Source organism: Trachinotus anak, unplaced genomic scaffold (assembly GCF_046630095.1).
Source record: "Trachinotus anak isolate AG129_WGS33_773 ecotype Australia unplaced genomic scaffold, CSIRO_AGI_Tana_v1 ptg000002l, whole genome shotgun sequence".
NCBI lineage: Eukaryota > Metazoa > Chordata > Actinopteri > Carangiformes > Carangidae > Trachinotus > Trachinotus anak.
This window is the reverse complement of record NW_027273853.1, coordinates 21,267,856-21,283,161: the sequence shown is the minus strand read 5'-3', so window position 1 is coordinate 21,283,161 and position 15,306 is coordinate 21,267,856. Positions and strand designations below refer to the sequence as shown.

Here is a 15,306-nt window from a genome sequence, read left to right as displayed (position 1 = left end):
CAACTTCTCTGGCCAAGTTGAGGACAATCAAAAGCTAGCAGTTATAATGAGGACGACAGAAACAGGGAACAGCTCTCTCCTTTCTGGGCAGGCAAGAGTGATAAGACCAGCAAGGTCACCAAAAGTTCAGTTCTGACTTGCAGCGACTCAGAGAGGAGAGCATGCATGCCTGGCATTTACAGGGTCCCTGCCTCATCCCTCTTTGCCATTCCTGTGCAAACCTTGTTTTGATTGGTTATAAGTTGTATTCAACCTACATACTGCTGTCACTTTAATCATTTTTAATTAACAGTTGAATTATGACTTATGAATGTTATATTTGTAACTAAAACTCAAAATCCTTGGTGAAGAAGTCTCCTTGTCAGTTCTTCAGTATTAAAAAGATCTCCATTTGAGAACGGCATGAACAGATAAGTGTCTGCGCTGACCACACGGCACAAAAATACACAGCAACAATGGGTGTGAAATTCAATAGGTTCAACCTTTTACCTCTTCAGTGCCTATGAACAGACACATACATACACTCACATACACATACAATGGCACACAATGGCCACGTACATGTACACACACACACACACACAGCCGACGCAGCCACCATGTTCTGCCAAATGCCTGGTTTCTAAATAAGAAGCAGTCATGAAATATAGATTCAAATGTCCTTCATAATTTACATCCACAAGGCACAGCAGGCACACACACACGCACAAACACATACATACCCACACTACCATTGCCCTCTCTCTGTGTGTGCACTTTATGTGTGTACAGGGAAATGGGAAAAGTAGGACACAACAGATTATAAAGGAAAGAGAGGAAGAAAAGAAAAAGAAACATATGAACAAAAACTGTTTCCTCTCTGTGACCAGATATGACCACGCACTCCCTGTGCAGCTGGCCTCTCTCTCTCTCTCACACACACACACACACACACACACACACCGACACACACACATGCACATGTGCATGATGTACAATCTTTGCCATAATTCTGACATCAAAGAGTGAGTCAGTTTTCATATAATGTTTTAAGTCAGTTGCTTGTGGGTTTGTAGCTTGTAGGATTGGAGCAGTGCTTTGTCAGTGAGACTGAAGTTTCAAGATTTTGCCTGTATGTGTGTGTGGTGGCTGGCTAACTGGGCTAATGCTTAGTGAGAGCAATAAGGTGACCACCATCTGTTTTAATATCTGCAGTTGATTCACCAGCACTAAGCTACATTGCCATAGACCATGTCTACCTCCATGGTGTGAAGCAGAGGAGAGAAAATGAAAGAATGAAAGGGGAAGAGGAGGCAAAGAAAATGGAAGGTAAGATTTTAATTACATTAATTCTTATCGCCTTGAAATATTGGGCTTTTAGTAAAACATTTTGTAAACATAGATGGATTACAATGAAATTCTGTAGCATGTTTATGTCCCAATCAGGATAAAATCCAATTACCTAGGTGGCTCCTTGAGTTTTCCTAAGGTGCCACAATCAGATCAAAATTTAATTTTATAATTAGTTTATATAGGATTTAGTTTATGATCAGGTACCAGCAAAAATCGTTCTCATCAGCTTCAGCTGTTCTTAAGTAGTAATTAGCAAATGTTAGCATGCTAACACGCTAAACTAGCATGGTGAATACTGCAAACATTATATACATTTAACATGTTAGCGTTGTCATTGTGAGCATGTTAGCATGCTGACATTAGCATTCAGCTGAAAAGACCACTGTGCTGAGGTACAGCCTCGCAGAGCTGCTAGTCATGTTCAACTTTATCAATTTGTGCTACTCAAGTTTTTAATCTTGACCGTGACTCTGACAAATTCATTCTGCTGGTTTCTAGTACAGCTGTCTGTCAGAGCACAAAGCACTGTGCTGCCACGTGGCCTTACTTTAATTACATTAGTTTCTATTTTGAGACGGGTATAATTAACAGGCTACCTACTTTCACAACAGTACAGTGCTATTTATGGGCTACTAGTAGATCACACTCAAATATATGTTAATGCTGCAATGAAAGCACAATGTGAAAACTTACATCCATGTAACAATAAGCCTCATATATTTTTGAACAACTCCCTGTTTTGATTCATTTTGCATCAAATGAGTAGCAACTCAAATGTTAGGACCACTGTCACAAAATATCAGTAAACAGGGACTTTTTTTTCAAATTGATATTTAAATCAATTCCAAACCGGGTTATCTGGTTCACTTAACCACCTTCTGAAAATCATACTTTGGAAAAATGATATGTTAATCTTATAGTCAGGTGTCTATTTTTAGCCTGGCCTAATTAGCTGCACCAGCAGTTGGCTGACAGATTGAACACAGAACAGAGAAGAATTCAGCACAACAACATAGAAGAATGTCAGTAGAGAAAAGTCTAAACTGTATGACATACAAACACTATACACATTTGCTGTTTTCTCACAATTTACTTTGTGACAAACTATCTCAGAAATTTTTCAAACTTATATTAAACTTGAAAGTTCAACGAACACTTTGAGTGTCACTGACTGTTGTTTATCGGTCTGTCAGTATATATAATTTTCTTACAGTGGCAGCAGTATATTCTGTGGTCGGTGATAAATGATGAGTCATTTTCTTAGAAATGCCATTAATAAAAGCACTTCCAATAGATAACCACATGTTTTTTGCCTAATCCAGTGAATTAAATATCTGACAAATCCAGGTAATTCATCTGATGGGTAAAAATCTTACACAGAAAACCCAAATGCTCACAGTGGCCTTACAACCAGAGCTATTAAAGGCATAGCTAGCTTGGTATTAACAGTAAAGCAAAATCTGTTGCAGCTGACAAATTTATTTTACCTCATGGCATATACTGTATCATCCCATAGCTCCACCCTAGTGTGTGCCTGTGTGTGTTTGCAAACAGCATCTACTGTATACAGAGCGCTGCAGTGTACTGTGGTCAGAACAGCAGCAAATGATGGCATCCATTCTGCAGAGGAAGGGAAATGTGATAACATTAACGCAGGGTGCTTCATCTACCTGATCTGTTCTATAAACCCTAACAGACACATACACACACAGGCACATGGTGGTGTGCCAATGTGCAAACCTCTACGGACCATCTCCCAAGCTATCTCCCTCCCTGTGCTCCTTTTTTCTCTCCTCCATCACTCTATTCATCATGCTTTACACCTCAGGGAGAATATTTCATTTCTTCTCCCCCCCTTCCTCCCTCCCTCTCTCTCCCTCTCAGGGGAGTATAGTCCATGTTCTGTCTCTCTCAGCACCTGAGATCCCAGCCCCTGATGTGACTTACACACATCCCTTGACACAGCTCTACTACTGGACACACACACACATATATGTAAATGGCAGCTGTCTTCACGGCTGACTGATCACAAGCCTATCTAATCACTCACTGACGTAAAACTACTTATTTTACACAAAATAATCACTCCAGACTTTTCTTTTATGTTTTGTTGTTAGGGTGGTCTTACAGAGAAGGAGCATATGCAAACAGCTGATCTAACGCTCCCCTTTTCTCTCTTTCTCTCTTCACATCATTCTTTACAGATATATTCTGCAGGAAAGATTATTATTCTTCCCAAGTTTGGCTTTTTTATGATCACACTACACCTGGCAGTCACTTTTTTCTTTGCCCTCTTTGCCCTCTCAGTAGTAACAAGTCAAGTTCTCAATCTCAGCTGGCCTAAAACTCTAAACTCCCCTCTGATCACTTAGAGGTCGTCTTACACACATACAAGGTTTTCAGTCGTTCTGTAAAATCATGCATGTGTGTTAGATTCCTGCAAGTATGAGGTTTTTCTCCGCTTAGCAAACCAACACTAATGATTGGCGGCCTGGGTAACTAGGGGCGACAGTAGCAAGGCATCATGGTCCTGTTCTTAGCAGCGCAGCGTTGTGGCATGGTGTGGTGAGACAGGTCCATGTGCCTGTCATATGATGCTGGCAGCACCAGTCTGGCAAGCACAGTGAGGCGGTTAGCAAGAGAGAGGCTGTGTATTAAGTGTGTATGTGTGTGTGTGTGTGTGTGTGCATGTGTGTGTGTGTTTGTGTGTGTGAGTGTGGTCGGGGGGGGGGTCTGTGGTTTTAGAGCGCTACAGGGCAATTCATGGAGCACTGGCAGAGAACTAGCTGTGTGTGGGTGCTTGTGTGTATATGTTGCCTCCCCTAAAGGGCCTACTCTGGGCCTCACTGATGTTATGCACTCTGACGTGTTTTTCAGACTTGATCTAAAAGGCGCTGTTGGTTCACAGACACACACACATGCACACGCACGCACGCACGCACGCACAGACGCACGCACGCACGCACGCACGCACGCACACACACACACACACACACACACACACACACACACACACACACAGGGAAGACACAAGGGCAATGCAATGAGAGGCTGTAGCTAAGTGCAGTCAAAAAAGTGGGTCGCAAACACATGTACATACACCCCATGTGTTTCTTCTCAGAACTAATTTTACCCTCTGTGGCTGAAGAAAGAATAACAAGCATCATTCTGTCACTTTTCATCACTCTTTGACACTATCACTCATAAAACCTGGATGCCCTGTGACAAATTTAATGAGATTGTCTCTTATATGTGTGTAAGAGTTGATTAACTGATAAATAAAACTATCAACTGAAAAAAAAAAAGGTTTGACCCGTAAAGAATATCTGATGCTTTTCTTTGTCATATGTGATATAAATTTTTCATTTATAGGATTAGGCTTTTTAAGACTTTCTGGTCGAGTAACAAGACTAAAACACTTACAGAAGCGTCATGCAAAGAAATACTGAAGGCTTTATTATTTATACTCCCTTGCAGATGCGCACACAGACAGCTGCGAGCACCACGGACAGTCGCATAGTTGTTATGTTGTTACCTTATAAATTAACGTTACGCAGATGCGGAAAGGATAACACTGGCTGAAGAGTTTACATTAGTTTCAACACATCCTCACAATTACAATGTTAACATGCCAATGTTTAGTAGATGTAATGTTTCTCATGTTCACCACCTTAGTTTAGCATGTTAACATTTCCTAATTACTGTAGCACTAAACACAAAGCACAGGATGATGTGAATTTCATTGTTTTTACAGGTATTTGGTTACAAACCAAAAATATTGGACATATTTAAATTTGGAATTTATGATGTTACACATGAATGTAACCAAATTTCAGCAATCGATTCAACAGTTGTTGAGACATTTTACAAAAAACTACAATTGTTAATCTCATGGTGATGCAAGGGGAGAAGTCAGAGGACCACCAAAGTCATTATGATTCATCCTCTGGGGATCATGAATGTCACAAAAATGACCTGGTAATCCATGTAACAGTTGATGAGATAGTTCAGACCGGACTGTTTGCAATCAGAGATCCACAGGTCGCCTAACCTAACACTTTAATGACACATACACACTCTTGGGGAAATGTATACTGCTTGTTTCCTCCTCAGTAAGTATCACTGAGATGCTGCTGAGTCAGACATCCATCCATTTTCTAAATACCTGCTTAGCCTGTTCAAGGTCACAGGACACTGGCGCCTGTCCCAGTATGCAGGGGTTGCCAGTCTGGACCACACAGACAGACACATTTATACTCATATTCACACCTACAGGCAATTTGGAGTGGCCAATTAAGCAAACCTGCATGTTTTTGGACAATGGGCGAGTGGGGTGAACATGCCAGCTGTACACAGGAAGGTTCCAGCCAGACAGTGAAACCATCCACTGAACCAAGCCATGAAGCTTCGGCACAGCCAACTGTGGGATATTGTTGTACAAGGCAGCTTCTAGTATCCACATGAAACTGAGCATTTTCAGATACAGTAAGAGCTTAGCAGACTTGGAGGTGGGAGGTGGCTGCTTCTTATAGAGCCACATTCAAACAACCATCCCTTCTTCTGTGAATACTGGAATCGTACAGCGCAGAACAGCTACTGTATACATCATTAAAGGCACACTGTGATGATTATAGACACACATGGAAACAAAGACACAGAAATAGCACACTCCCCAAATCTCAGGTATGGGATCATGGTCCTCCCTGTTGCTAGGATACAGCTCATTTCTCTGCTGTGACAATCTCACTTTCATGATGCAGACTCTTTATCTCGCCACTCCCTCTCTCTGCTCACATCCACACACACAGCTGGCCTAAAACCCGCAAATGAAGTGCGCTTGTGTGTGTGTCTTAATTAGCCAGCTGCTTTATGCAAGAGACTAATGACCTCTCATCACTGGGGAGTGGGCTTACAGATTGAATGTCTGATGAATTGATTGAAATAGCCAATCAGGTGCTTTATAAAGAGCTTATAAATTGATCTATTGGGTTTAACTGGATGAAGAGAAAGGATCAATGTGCGTAAGAACATGTATACAGAAAGTGATAACTCCTGTGACAGCGTTAAAGGAGAGAAGGTGAAGAGAGGGAAGGGGAGATAAAAGTAATAGGAAGGAGGAGAGAGGGGGTGATTGAGAAGAAGAGGAAGGACAAGAGAGTAAAAAGGTGAAATGATGAAATGAGGAATGAAGTGAGGAAGAGAGACAGAAAGAGAGAGGAAAGAAAATGAGAGAAGCAGAAGAGGAGAATAAAGGAGAGAGGATGTGAGGAGGGGAGAGACAAAGGGAGGATGCTGAAAATAACAAAAGAGGAGGAGGGGAGGGAGGAGAGAGGTGTGCAGGAAAAATCAAAGGCAGCTCAGCACTGCAGGATGGTGGCAGACTGGCACATACTTCAAACACACACACGCTCACAGAGAAATACACAAAAACTTCAAACATCTGAATGTGAGTGTGTGTGTGTGTGTGTGTGTGTGTGTGTGTGTGTGTGTGTGTGTAGTGGAGGTTGTGTCTATACAATGACCTTCTGAACCTGGCTGGAAGGAATCTATAATGGCAGACACACATAAGCTGATTCAAAGCTTCACATACGCTGATCAATAACCACATATGTGTGTGTCACTAGTTCGGGGACACACACACACACACACATACATACACACACACACACATGCAGATGCTGTGGACACACACATTAAGGCCTAGTGTAGCATCAGCATGCTCTGTTACAATTACAAAGCTGTGCTGAGACCAGAGGTCACATGCACCATCATCAATGTCCATCTTTAACCTTTTTTCAGATACAGCTGATTCATGCACAGCTGGAGATGATCCAGTCATGTTTTCCTGTTTGTTCTTTACAATTATGAAGTTTGCTAATATCAACTTTTTAATAAGCATTTCTCAAACTGTTTTCGTGGGCAAAAAAAATTTGGGTCAGACACATTCTTCGGGTCAGTCTGCACCTGAGCAGCAGATTAGGAGGAGCAACTGGTTCTAAATCTATGTTATTATTATTGTATTATTATTTTCAGCACTGTGTAGTTGTAATTTTTACTTTTAAGATAATCAACAACCTCACTACCCAGTGGCGTCCTTTATAATTGACCAATTTTACAAAACTATGTTAAATTATTTGCTGCTTGTTGGCAACTGTTTAGAAAAAGGCAGTTGATTGGATGAACCATCTCTCTATCACATGACAAAGCATGAGCGCATGAGAGCGCTGAAGGGAAAACACAACAATAACAAACCAGACTGAGGAGCTTTGTAAGCTAGTTAGCATGTCGGTACGCGATTTGTTTGGGAATTTAACACATAAAAGGCTTACACTCATATCAAAACTGTCCCTTCTCCGTAGCTGCCTGTGGTTTTAATAGTCCAGCTGCCTCACAAGGTTAGTTGACATTAAGTAAAATATCAGGCTTCTCCTTTAAAGTGTATGAATGAATGTTTCTTACAACAACGTTCTCTGGGTCTTGGAGTTGAATTAGTAAAATCTAAACTCAGTTGTTAAAATCTTCACACATAAAGCAAGACTTTGTCCTGAATACAGAAAGAACTGTGTTGCTCTGTAGTGTTGAGTGCATTTAGTTAGGCTGCAATAGCATTTGGCTAAAGCATTGCTTTGCAACATTTTACACAGAAGAAAATGGTTATTGAATAGTCGTATGACAGTCAAAACATGGGAAGCAAACTTCACAGCAGACCTGTCATATTTACCTCCCCTTTAAACGACACTGAAGTGAAGTGTGTCCACGTGAAGGTCGTTATATTCCTTCACGAGCAGAGGGAACATTATCATCAGAATTAACATACCCACTCACACACAGACTAACCCATGAGTATGACTATCTAGTTTCCACAACAACAGGCCAGCTCCATTTTCTATATCTCTCCTGTCTGCTCTGTCTTTTCCTTCATCTCATCCCTCTGTTCCTTCCATCTCCCTCTGGTCTGCTTCCTCTGTCTCCCTCCATCGTCCAACGTCCATTGAGACACAAAGTGTTTTTCTGTTATCAGATGTTGTGCATGTACATGCGTGTACGTGCCGCAGTTGAACAGCAGCTGCGTCCTTTATTTCCTTCTCTTCATCAGTCCATCTATCTTACAAGTACTGTTGAAAATGTTACTAGAAACTATTGGTTCCCCCTTTTTTTTTTTTTAGCTGTTATTAAGAAAGATACCAAAGAAAAAGCTGATATGACAAAACCATGGGAATTGCTTTCTGAGGTTTTTTTTTTTTTTTTTTTTTTTGAAGCCGCCACAAAATGTGAATAAATATCTTGAACTGGGCTGCTCCCCATCTCCAGCTTGTGCTGTTTGTGCAGCATGTATGTGTGTTTTTCTACCACTGACTTCATTTATGTCTACAAGCAGGTCTAGGCTTTGAACAAATAAGGTTGAGCATACAGGCGCACACATAATGAAAGGCTGGTGAATTGTGAAGATGCATTGAAGCAATTACTGTATAGAAAGTGAAGCCTAAGGCCAATGCATCAGTAATGCACAAGCTGGTGCACAAACAAAACATAAATAAATAAATAAAAGCTGGCTATTGCTCTAGGCTCATTCTTACAATCCAGTGATGCTATTCAGAGAAGTTCTGTACATCCAGAACAGTAGAGGTGAAAGAAAGCTCAGCTGTGCCTTAACAAACAAACAACGCAAATTAATAAAGGCCCACTGATAAACAGGCTGATATACAGTGTTGGCTTATTACCAACATACAGTACTGGTATTAGTACCTCTTCAGGTGATGAACCATGGAGAAGACATGGAAATACAGAAACAGCATTTTTTTGGTATTACAGATTATCCATAGCTGGTCCTATTGTTAAAAGAGTATTGCATGAGCAGACTGCTTCATGCAAACACAGCCCTGTATAGGTGCTTAGCTTACAGGATTGGACAGGCAGGCCAGAGGTTACATTTATGCTTTATTGTTCATATTTTCTTACAGTGAGGTGCACAGGAAACACACAGTTTAATCCGTTCCCTACACTTTTACCATCCAAACTATATTTTATTTTATATTTTTGAGGAAATCTAAAACTGTTAAGGATGCTACACTATTAGGCAGTCGCAGTTCGGGGCAAGGACTTAGTGAACGGTCAATTAGTAATTACTGCAACTCTGAAATTAAGAGTTGACCTGAATTAAGTTTTTATTAGGGCCAAAATACCTGTGGAGATTTGACCAAATTTTCAAAATTTCTGCAGTAGAACCTCTTCTTCTTTGAAACCTGAGGGTGAAAACTGAAGGTTCATACACCAGTGACAACATGCAGCCTATTTCAAGCCCGCTATCGTTGAGTGTAACTTGTGTGTAAGTGTATGTGTCACATCGCCCTTGGACATGGGCTTGCGGAATGTATTGAGAGGAAGGCAAAACACTGGGTTGCCACAGCAACTAGCCAAGGCCAGGGGAAACAGATGGGGGGGGTGTCATCAGGAGACGAGGTGAAAGGGAAAAAAAGAGCAGGACAGAAGGAGTTGAATATATAGTACGGGAAAAAGAAAGGGTGAGGGAGAGAGCTAAAGAGAGAAAGCAAGCCAAAATGGGAGGAAGGAGAGTGAAAGAATATACAACCCATTTTACATTTTACATTAACATAATCCACAGCTGCAAAAGAGCTGTAATTTTTTTAGATGTATGAATAGGCGTCCCACTTTGGAGCTATTTTCCCCATCTTTTATTGGTGTGAGTAGGATGTCTCAGAGTCTTCTGGTTACTTTGAGGGGAAGTCAAATGTAGAGAGTAGTTTAAACACAGCTTAGTCTGGTCTGTTTCTGCTTCTTGTCCACTGTCACATTCTCTCCATTCTCTCTTAAATAATCAGCTTTCTCCCTCTTTCCCTTCTCTTCTTTTTGGCTTTCGTATCAACCACAATATGTCTTTCCTCTTTAGCTCTGTCTTTTATTTTTTGGTGACACCATTTTATCATCCTTCACCTTTAAACTTAGTCCTAAAACATATCTTTTTTCAACAGTAACTAGTTATTAAACTAGACAATTCCTTTTTTATTTAGTAGTGACTATTATAATAGAATACTATTAACTATACTTTTGTCACATGTGTGAAATTAAAAGGGTTGCTCATCCTTTAACATCGCCAAACTCTGTATCGGCAGGTGTACAGTACCCCAGATATTCCTTTTTTGTGTGACAGCCATTTGATCTTTGTCTAGGTGATGATGATGAAGGGTTTAACGAAATCTTAACAAAGAGTCATGGCAGTCAGAAAAAGTAGCCACAACAGAGCAGTAGTCCCACTTTATGAACATGTGGCTGTACTTCTGTTTTCGTTTGATTTTAGTCAAGGAGCCAGGAGTTCAATTTCGTAGAACAAACCTGTGATGATTAAAATATCACACAGTAAAAATTATTAAAAAAATACTATCTAAGCATGAAAACACAGAGCAAAGCTTAAGAAACTAACTATACTGCTTGTATATTGTATGAGTTCTCTAATTCAGTGGGTATAAGCTTGTGTATGTAATATTTTGGGGGGAGATGTTAACTACGACTCCCTAGACGCATTTTGGCAGGAAACATCCAATCACAGAGTTTAAAACTTTGTCACGAGCTGTTAGTGGTGGCACAGATCTAAAGATTGTGTTCTTAAGTAAACTGAAAACATAACATACACCTTAAATCAGTTTCCTTTCAAATTCCAACTCATTTTTCCGCAGCTACAACAACCAAATGTTTTGAATTCCCTCCAGTTCCTCGCCTCCGACTAGCTTCTTCTCCATAGCAACAGCACCCGAGGCTCATGGATTTGGTAGTATTTAGAACCATCTGCCAAAATGTCAGACGATTTCCCAGACATACGCCCAAAATAATTAAAACTGGTGGCCATATAAAATAAACCTACAGAGACATTAGATTAAATGAGAGAGTCCCGTCTTTCTGTGTTGGGTAGCATTAAAGATATCACAGAATGGGGAGAAACACTTCTGGAAACAAGTAGCCCCTCCCATGTCACATCTCTATACCACAGTATCACAGTGCAAACACACCCCATATTTAAAATATCAGTATTTTTCTCCCTGTTAGCTAGCTTATCGGGTCCAGTGCTCATGAGAGGAACTAACAAGTTGTTTATTTGCAACAGTTGTACAACTCAACACCTCTGATTAATGTGGCAGTGTAACCTGGAGTCGGAACAGGTGTGATTTTTTCTTTTGCTCAAGTGTAAAGTCAACTATTGACAGTATATGTTTATATTTTCTTTCATCCATGATCTGGTGTAGTAATAAAAAAAAAAAACTAAAAAAAAAAACTACTATGATAACCCTGTGTAACCCAAATGTGTGAAACAGGCGCATTCATTTTTTCTCACATTACTTCGATCCTTTTCACACTGCGACCATGCTCAGTGATTTAATCCCATGTCCTTTATAAAGACAGATCTGCTGCTGCATCTCAGTGTGCAGCTCATTCTCTCCGTCAGAACGGAAGTATGGGGGAGGAAAGGAGAGGGGATGAGGCACATAACCTCTGACACATCCCTGATAAACACTTCACCAACACGCACACAGTGCTTTCTTTCCTAAATAACCCTATAGCAACAATAATGTGTTATACCTCAGGCCCTTCCCTTCACCTCCGACTAGAAATGCAATACCAAGATATATTAAACACACAAACACGCTCACATGTACAAAAAAGGCAAGTGCGTACGCACAGACAGACAGACAGACAGACAGACAGACAGACAGACAGACAGACAGACAGACAGACAGACAGACAGACAGACAGACACACACACACACACACACACACACACACACACACATATCATATCCTAATCAATAGGTGTACTGTTATTTCAGCCTTCTACTCTGAGTATCAATAGCTTTATTGTGATTAAAAATATACTGTGCCTTTGGATAAGGTTGAAACCAATGACACGTCTCTGTTAGTGTGGGTGTTTGTTAGTTTGTGCGTGTGTGTGTGTGTGAGAGAGAGAGAGAGAGAGAGAGAGAGAGAGAGACATAGAGGGAAAGAGACAGAAAGAGAAAAACTTGTAGCCTCTTTTTCTATAATATTCAAGAAACTGGCTGTTAGTAGGGTAAACACAGCATTCACTGAAATACTCAACAATATTCAACTGTGACGATGACCGTCATCATCAGCACATTAAAACATTGATTTTCTAATTCAAATTGATCTTCATTTGAATAATCTGACATCTATCCATAAAATTCTGAGATTGTTCTTTTAATGCACGTTTTATACAATCTATGGCCTTTTCCTGTGGATGCGTGAAGCCGTATCCCTCTTAGTCTTGTATGACTAGCCTATTAGCAACGAGATCGATCTGGCCATGTGAGAGACAGAAACACAGCATATGTGGCACCACTAAAGGAAATAGCGAGTCTAAAGCTAGTTGTATGGCTGCACTTTAGATTTAAAAACTATAAATAACTGCAGAGAGCTGGACAAAAGAAAATCCATATGCAAGATCTGCAACAAGAAGCCGAGAAAGAAGAAGCCGTGCGTACCTGTGCACAAACACATTGTATATTATATTATAATATTAGCAACACACATTAGTTACCTACCTATTGTTCCTAGAAATGTGTGTCTAAACCGCTGGTCATGTTAAATAATAAGCACATTAAAGTCACTTCTTTGGAATCCATTCTTAATGTAAACATTAATATTCTTAATAATGCACCAGGTTAAAGGTGCTGCGAACCAATTTACAGCTTTAGTTCTCTGAGCATCTCATTCATATCCAAGCTAAATTTGTATTGTAGCTGAAATATCTTTCACTGAATCAAATCGAATGGAATCAAACTGGAAATTGCATCGAACTAGGACCTTTTGAATCAAGATCAACCGACAATACCCAGCCCTAATCATCTTTATTATTGCCAAAGTAATCTTCATCATCACCATCAGCAACCAAACATCACTGTCAACAGTCTTAGCATTTGAATCATGATCGCGTAGCCCTCATGAAGTTACTTGATATGCAGACTCTGCTGTATATAATCCAGTATTTCCCACAGGGAGAGGGTTGTCATTTACTGTACATGACTGTTTGAAAGTACCTCTCCAGATTTCTAAGTCAGTCTACAGTTTTCAGGCAAGTCTATTAATGTTGGCTGTAAAAATACATTTTATACATCAAAAATACATACATGCAAACCATTTAAACCTCCCTTCACAACTCATACTGAAAACTGGGTACAAACATATATATATATAGCATATTCACAGCTTGAAAACTCCAGTGGACTGAAGTATGAGAACTTTGGGACCTAAAACTGATGCATAGGTCAGGAGAGACTGGTATAATGCAACACTGTGTCTTCATCACCCTTACATATCTAATTAACCTCTTTCCATCGCTCTGTACTGAGATAGAGGTGATGCTCTTCTGTGGATTAGACACATCATTCTCAATTAGCGTATCATATATTGAACTTGTGTGCTTTAGGATTTAGAGGACTTAGAAGTATAACTAACTTAGATTGGCATGAGGGAATTTTGGCACGAGTATGACAGGGTTGGTTGGCAGGCATTTGCGTTTCCGTGCTGGTGTAGACAGTTTAATAAATAAAGGGCCCAGGGTGAGGAACAGCTGAAAATCAATTACAGAATCAAAGTCTGTGCTCGTGTTCATGCCCAGCAAGAGGGAAAAGACTGTATAAATCATAAAGAACGTTAAAATGTGACACAAAAGCTTGATTAAGTAATATTTTAGGAAAGCATTCATGTCATCTGCAACTGCTGTCAACGGTAAACAGTATTACTTGATATTATATTGGATCCTGTTTTTTCAGCTGTTGTCTCATGTTAACTCCAAGACGAGACGATACCTTTTCTGATTCCATTTCATGTATTCAACAGAAATAAACTGCCGCCATTACTGCATCTTTTTTCATTTGTAAACAATCAATATGTTGCTGTTACTGCTGTGCATCATGGTTTCTGCCTGAAATATTCATGGTAAGCACCAGTTAAGGATGAAAACAAAAAAAGAAAGCTGAGATTTCACCTCTGCTCATCTTTCTCCAGCTGAGAGCACAATAGGTGCTGTGCTCCTGAAACAGACACAGCTGCACGCTGCTAAATATACATGTTTAACCAGTGGGGATCCACTGACATGAATATGTTCATTCAGATCTAATAGCAAGGTGCTAGTTTGATTTTATAGAAAATAAGCACAAATATTTCACTGGAACGTCTGACGCACAAAAACAGTCTGTATCATTTCTTTATCAGTGTGGGCGGAAAATGCTAATGCTGTGAGGATCTCACACCATCTTTCAGCTCTCCACAACCAAGTACTGTAACACCAGCTGTAACATGAACAACACCTTCCAACTGCAATACACTGCATGGTTATTGCACACATGTACAGATGGGTGACAAATAAAAGGAAAAAACCAACATGGAAAAACCAAGTAAGGTGTTGGGCCACCATGTGCCACCAGAACAGCTTCAGTGCACCTTGGCATTTATTCTATATGTCCCTGAACTCTACTGGAGGGATGAACACCATTCTTCTTTGATGGTAGTGAAGAGCACTAACGCTTGAGTCCAAAAGTGTTAATTGGGTTAAGATGTGGTGACTGTGAAGGTCATTGCATAAGATTCACATCATTTTTTCGTGCCCTATAGATGGGGGCATTGTCATCATGTTTCTCTGAATTTGTCTCCCATATGTACCATACACATAGTCACCACATTGACAAGCAAATGTGCATGTTAACTACTATTTTGCTGCACTGACCATGACAGATTCACTACAATTATACTGTACCAAACAATATTCTGCTGATCTACATAAAGAGACAAGAGGTCAGAGCAAGGACCTGTAGCTGGAGGAGATCGGTATCTTGCTCAGAGATAAATTATCAAGGCCAGTACAAGAGCTGGACTCCTGGTGCTTTGGTTGAAAGACAGTAACTCTGCATAAAGCACATGGTGTCCTCTCCCTTAACTCCATCAGTT

The 15,306-nt window shown here is 40.2% G+C and overlaps 1 protein-coding gene across 4 annotated transcripts in view; it reads right to left on the bottom strand.

Moving 5' to 3' along the window:
* LOC139637140 (guanine nucleotide-binding protein G(o) subunit alpha) overlaps positions 1-15,306 on the bottom strand; it is an 85,876-nt gene that overhangs the window by 50,011 nt on the left and 20,559 nt on the right. The window lies entirely within an intron of this gene.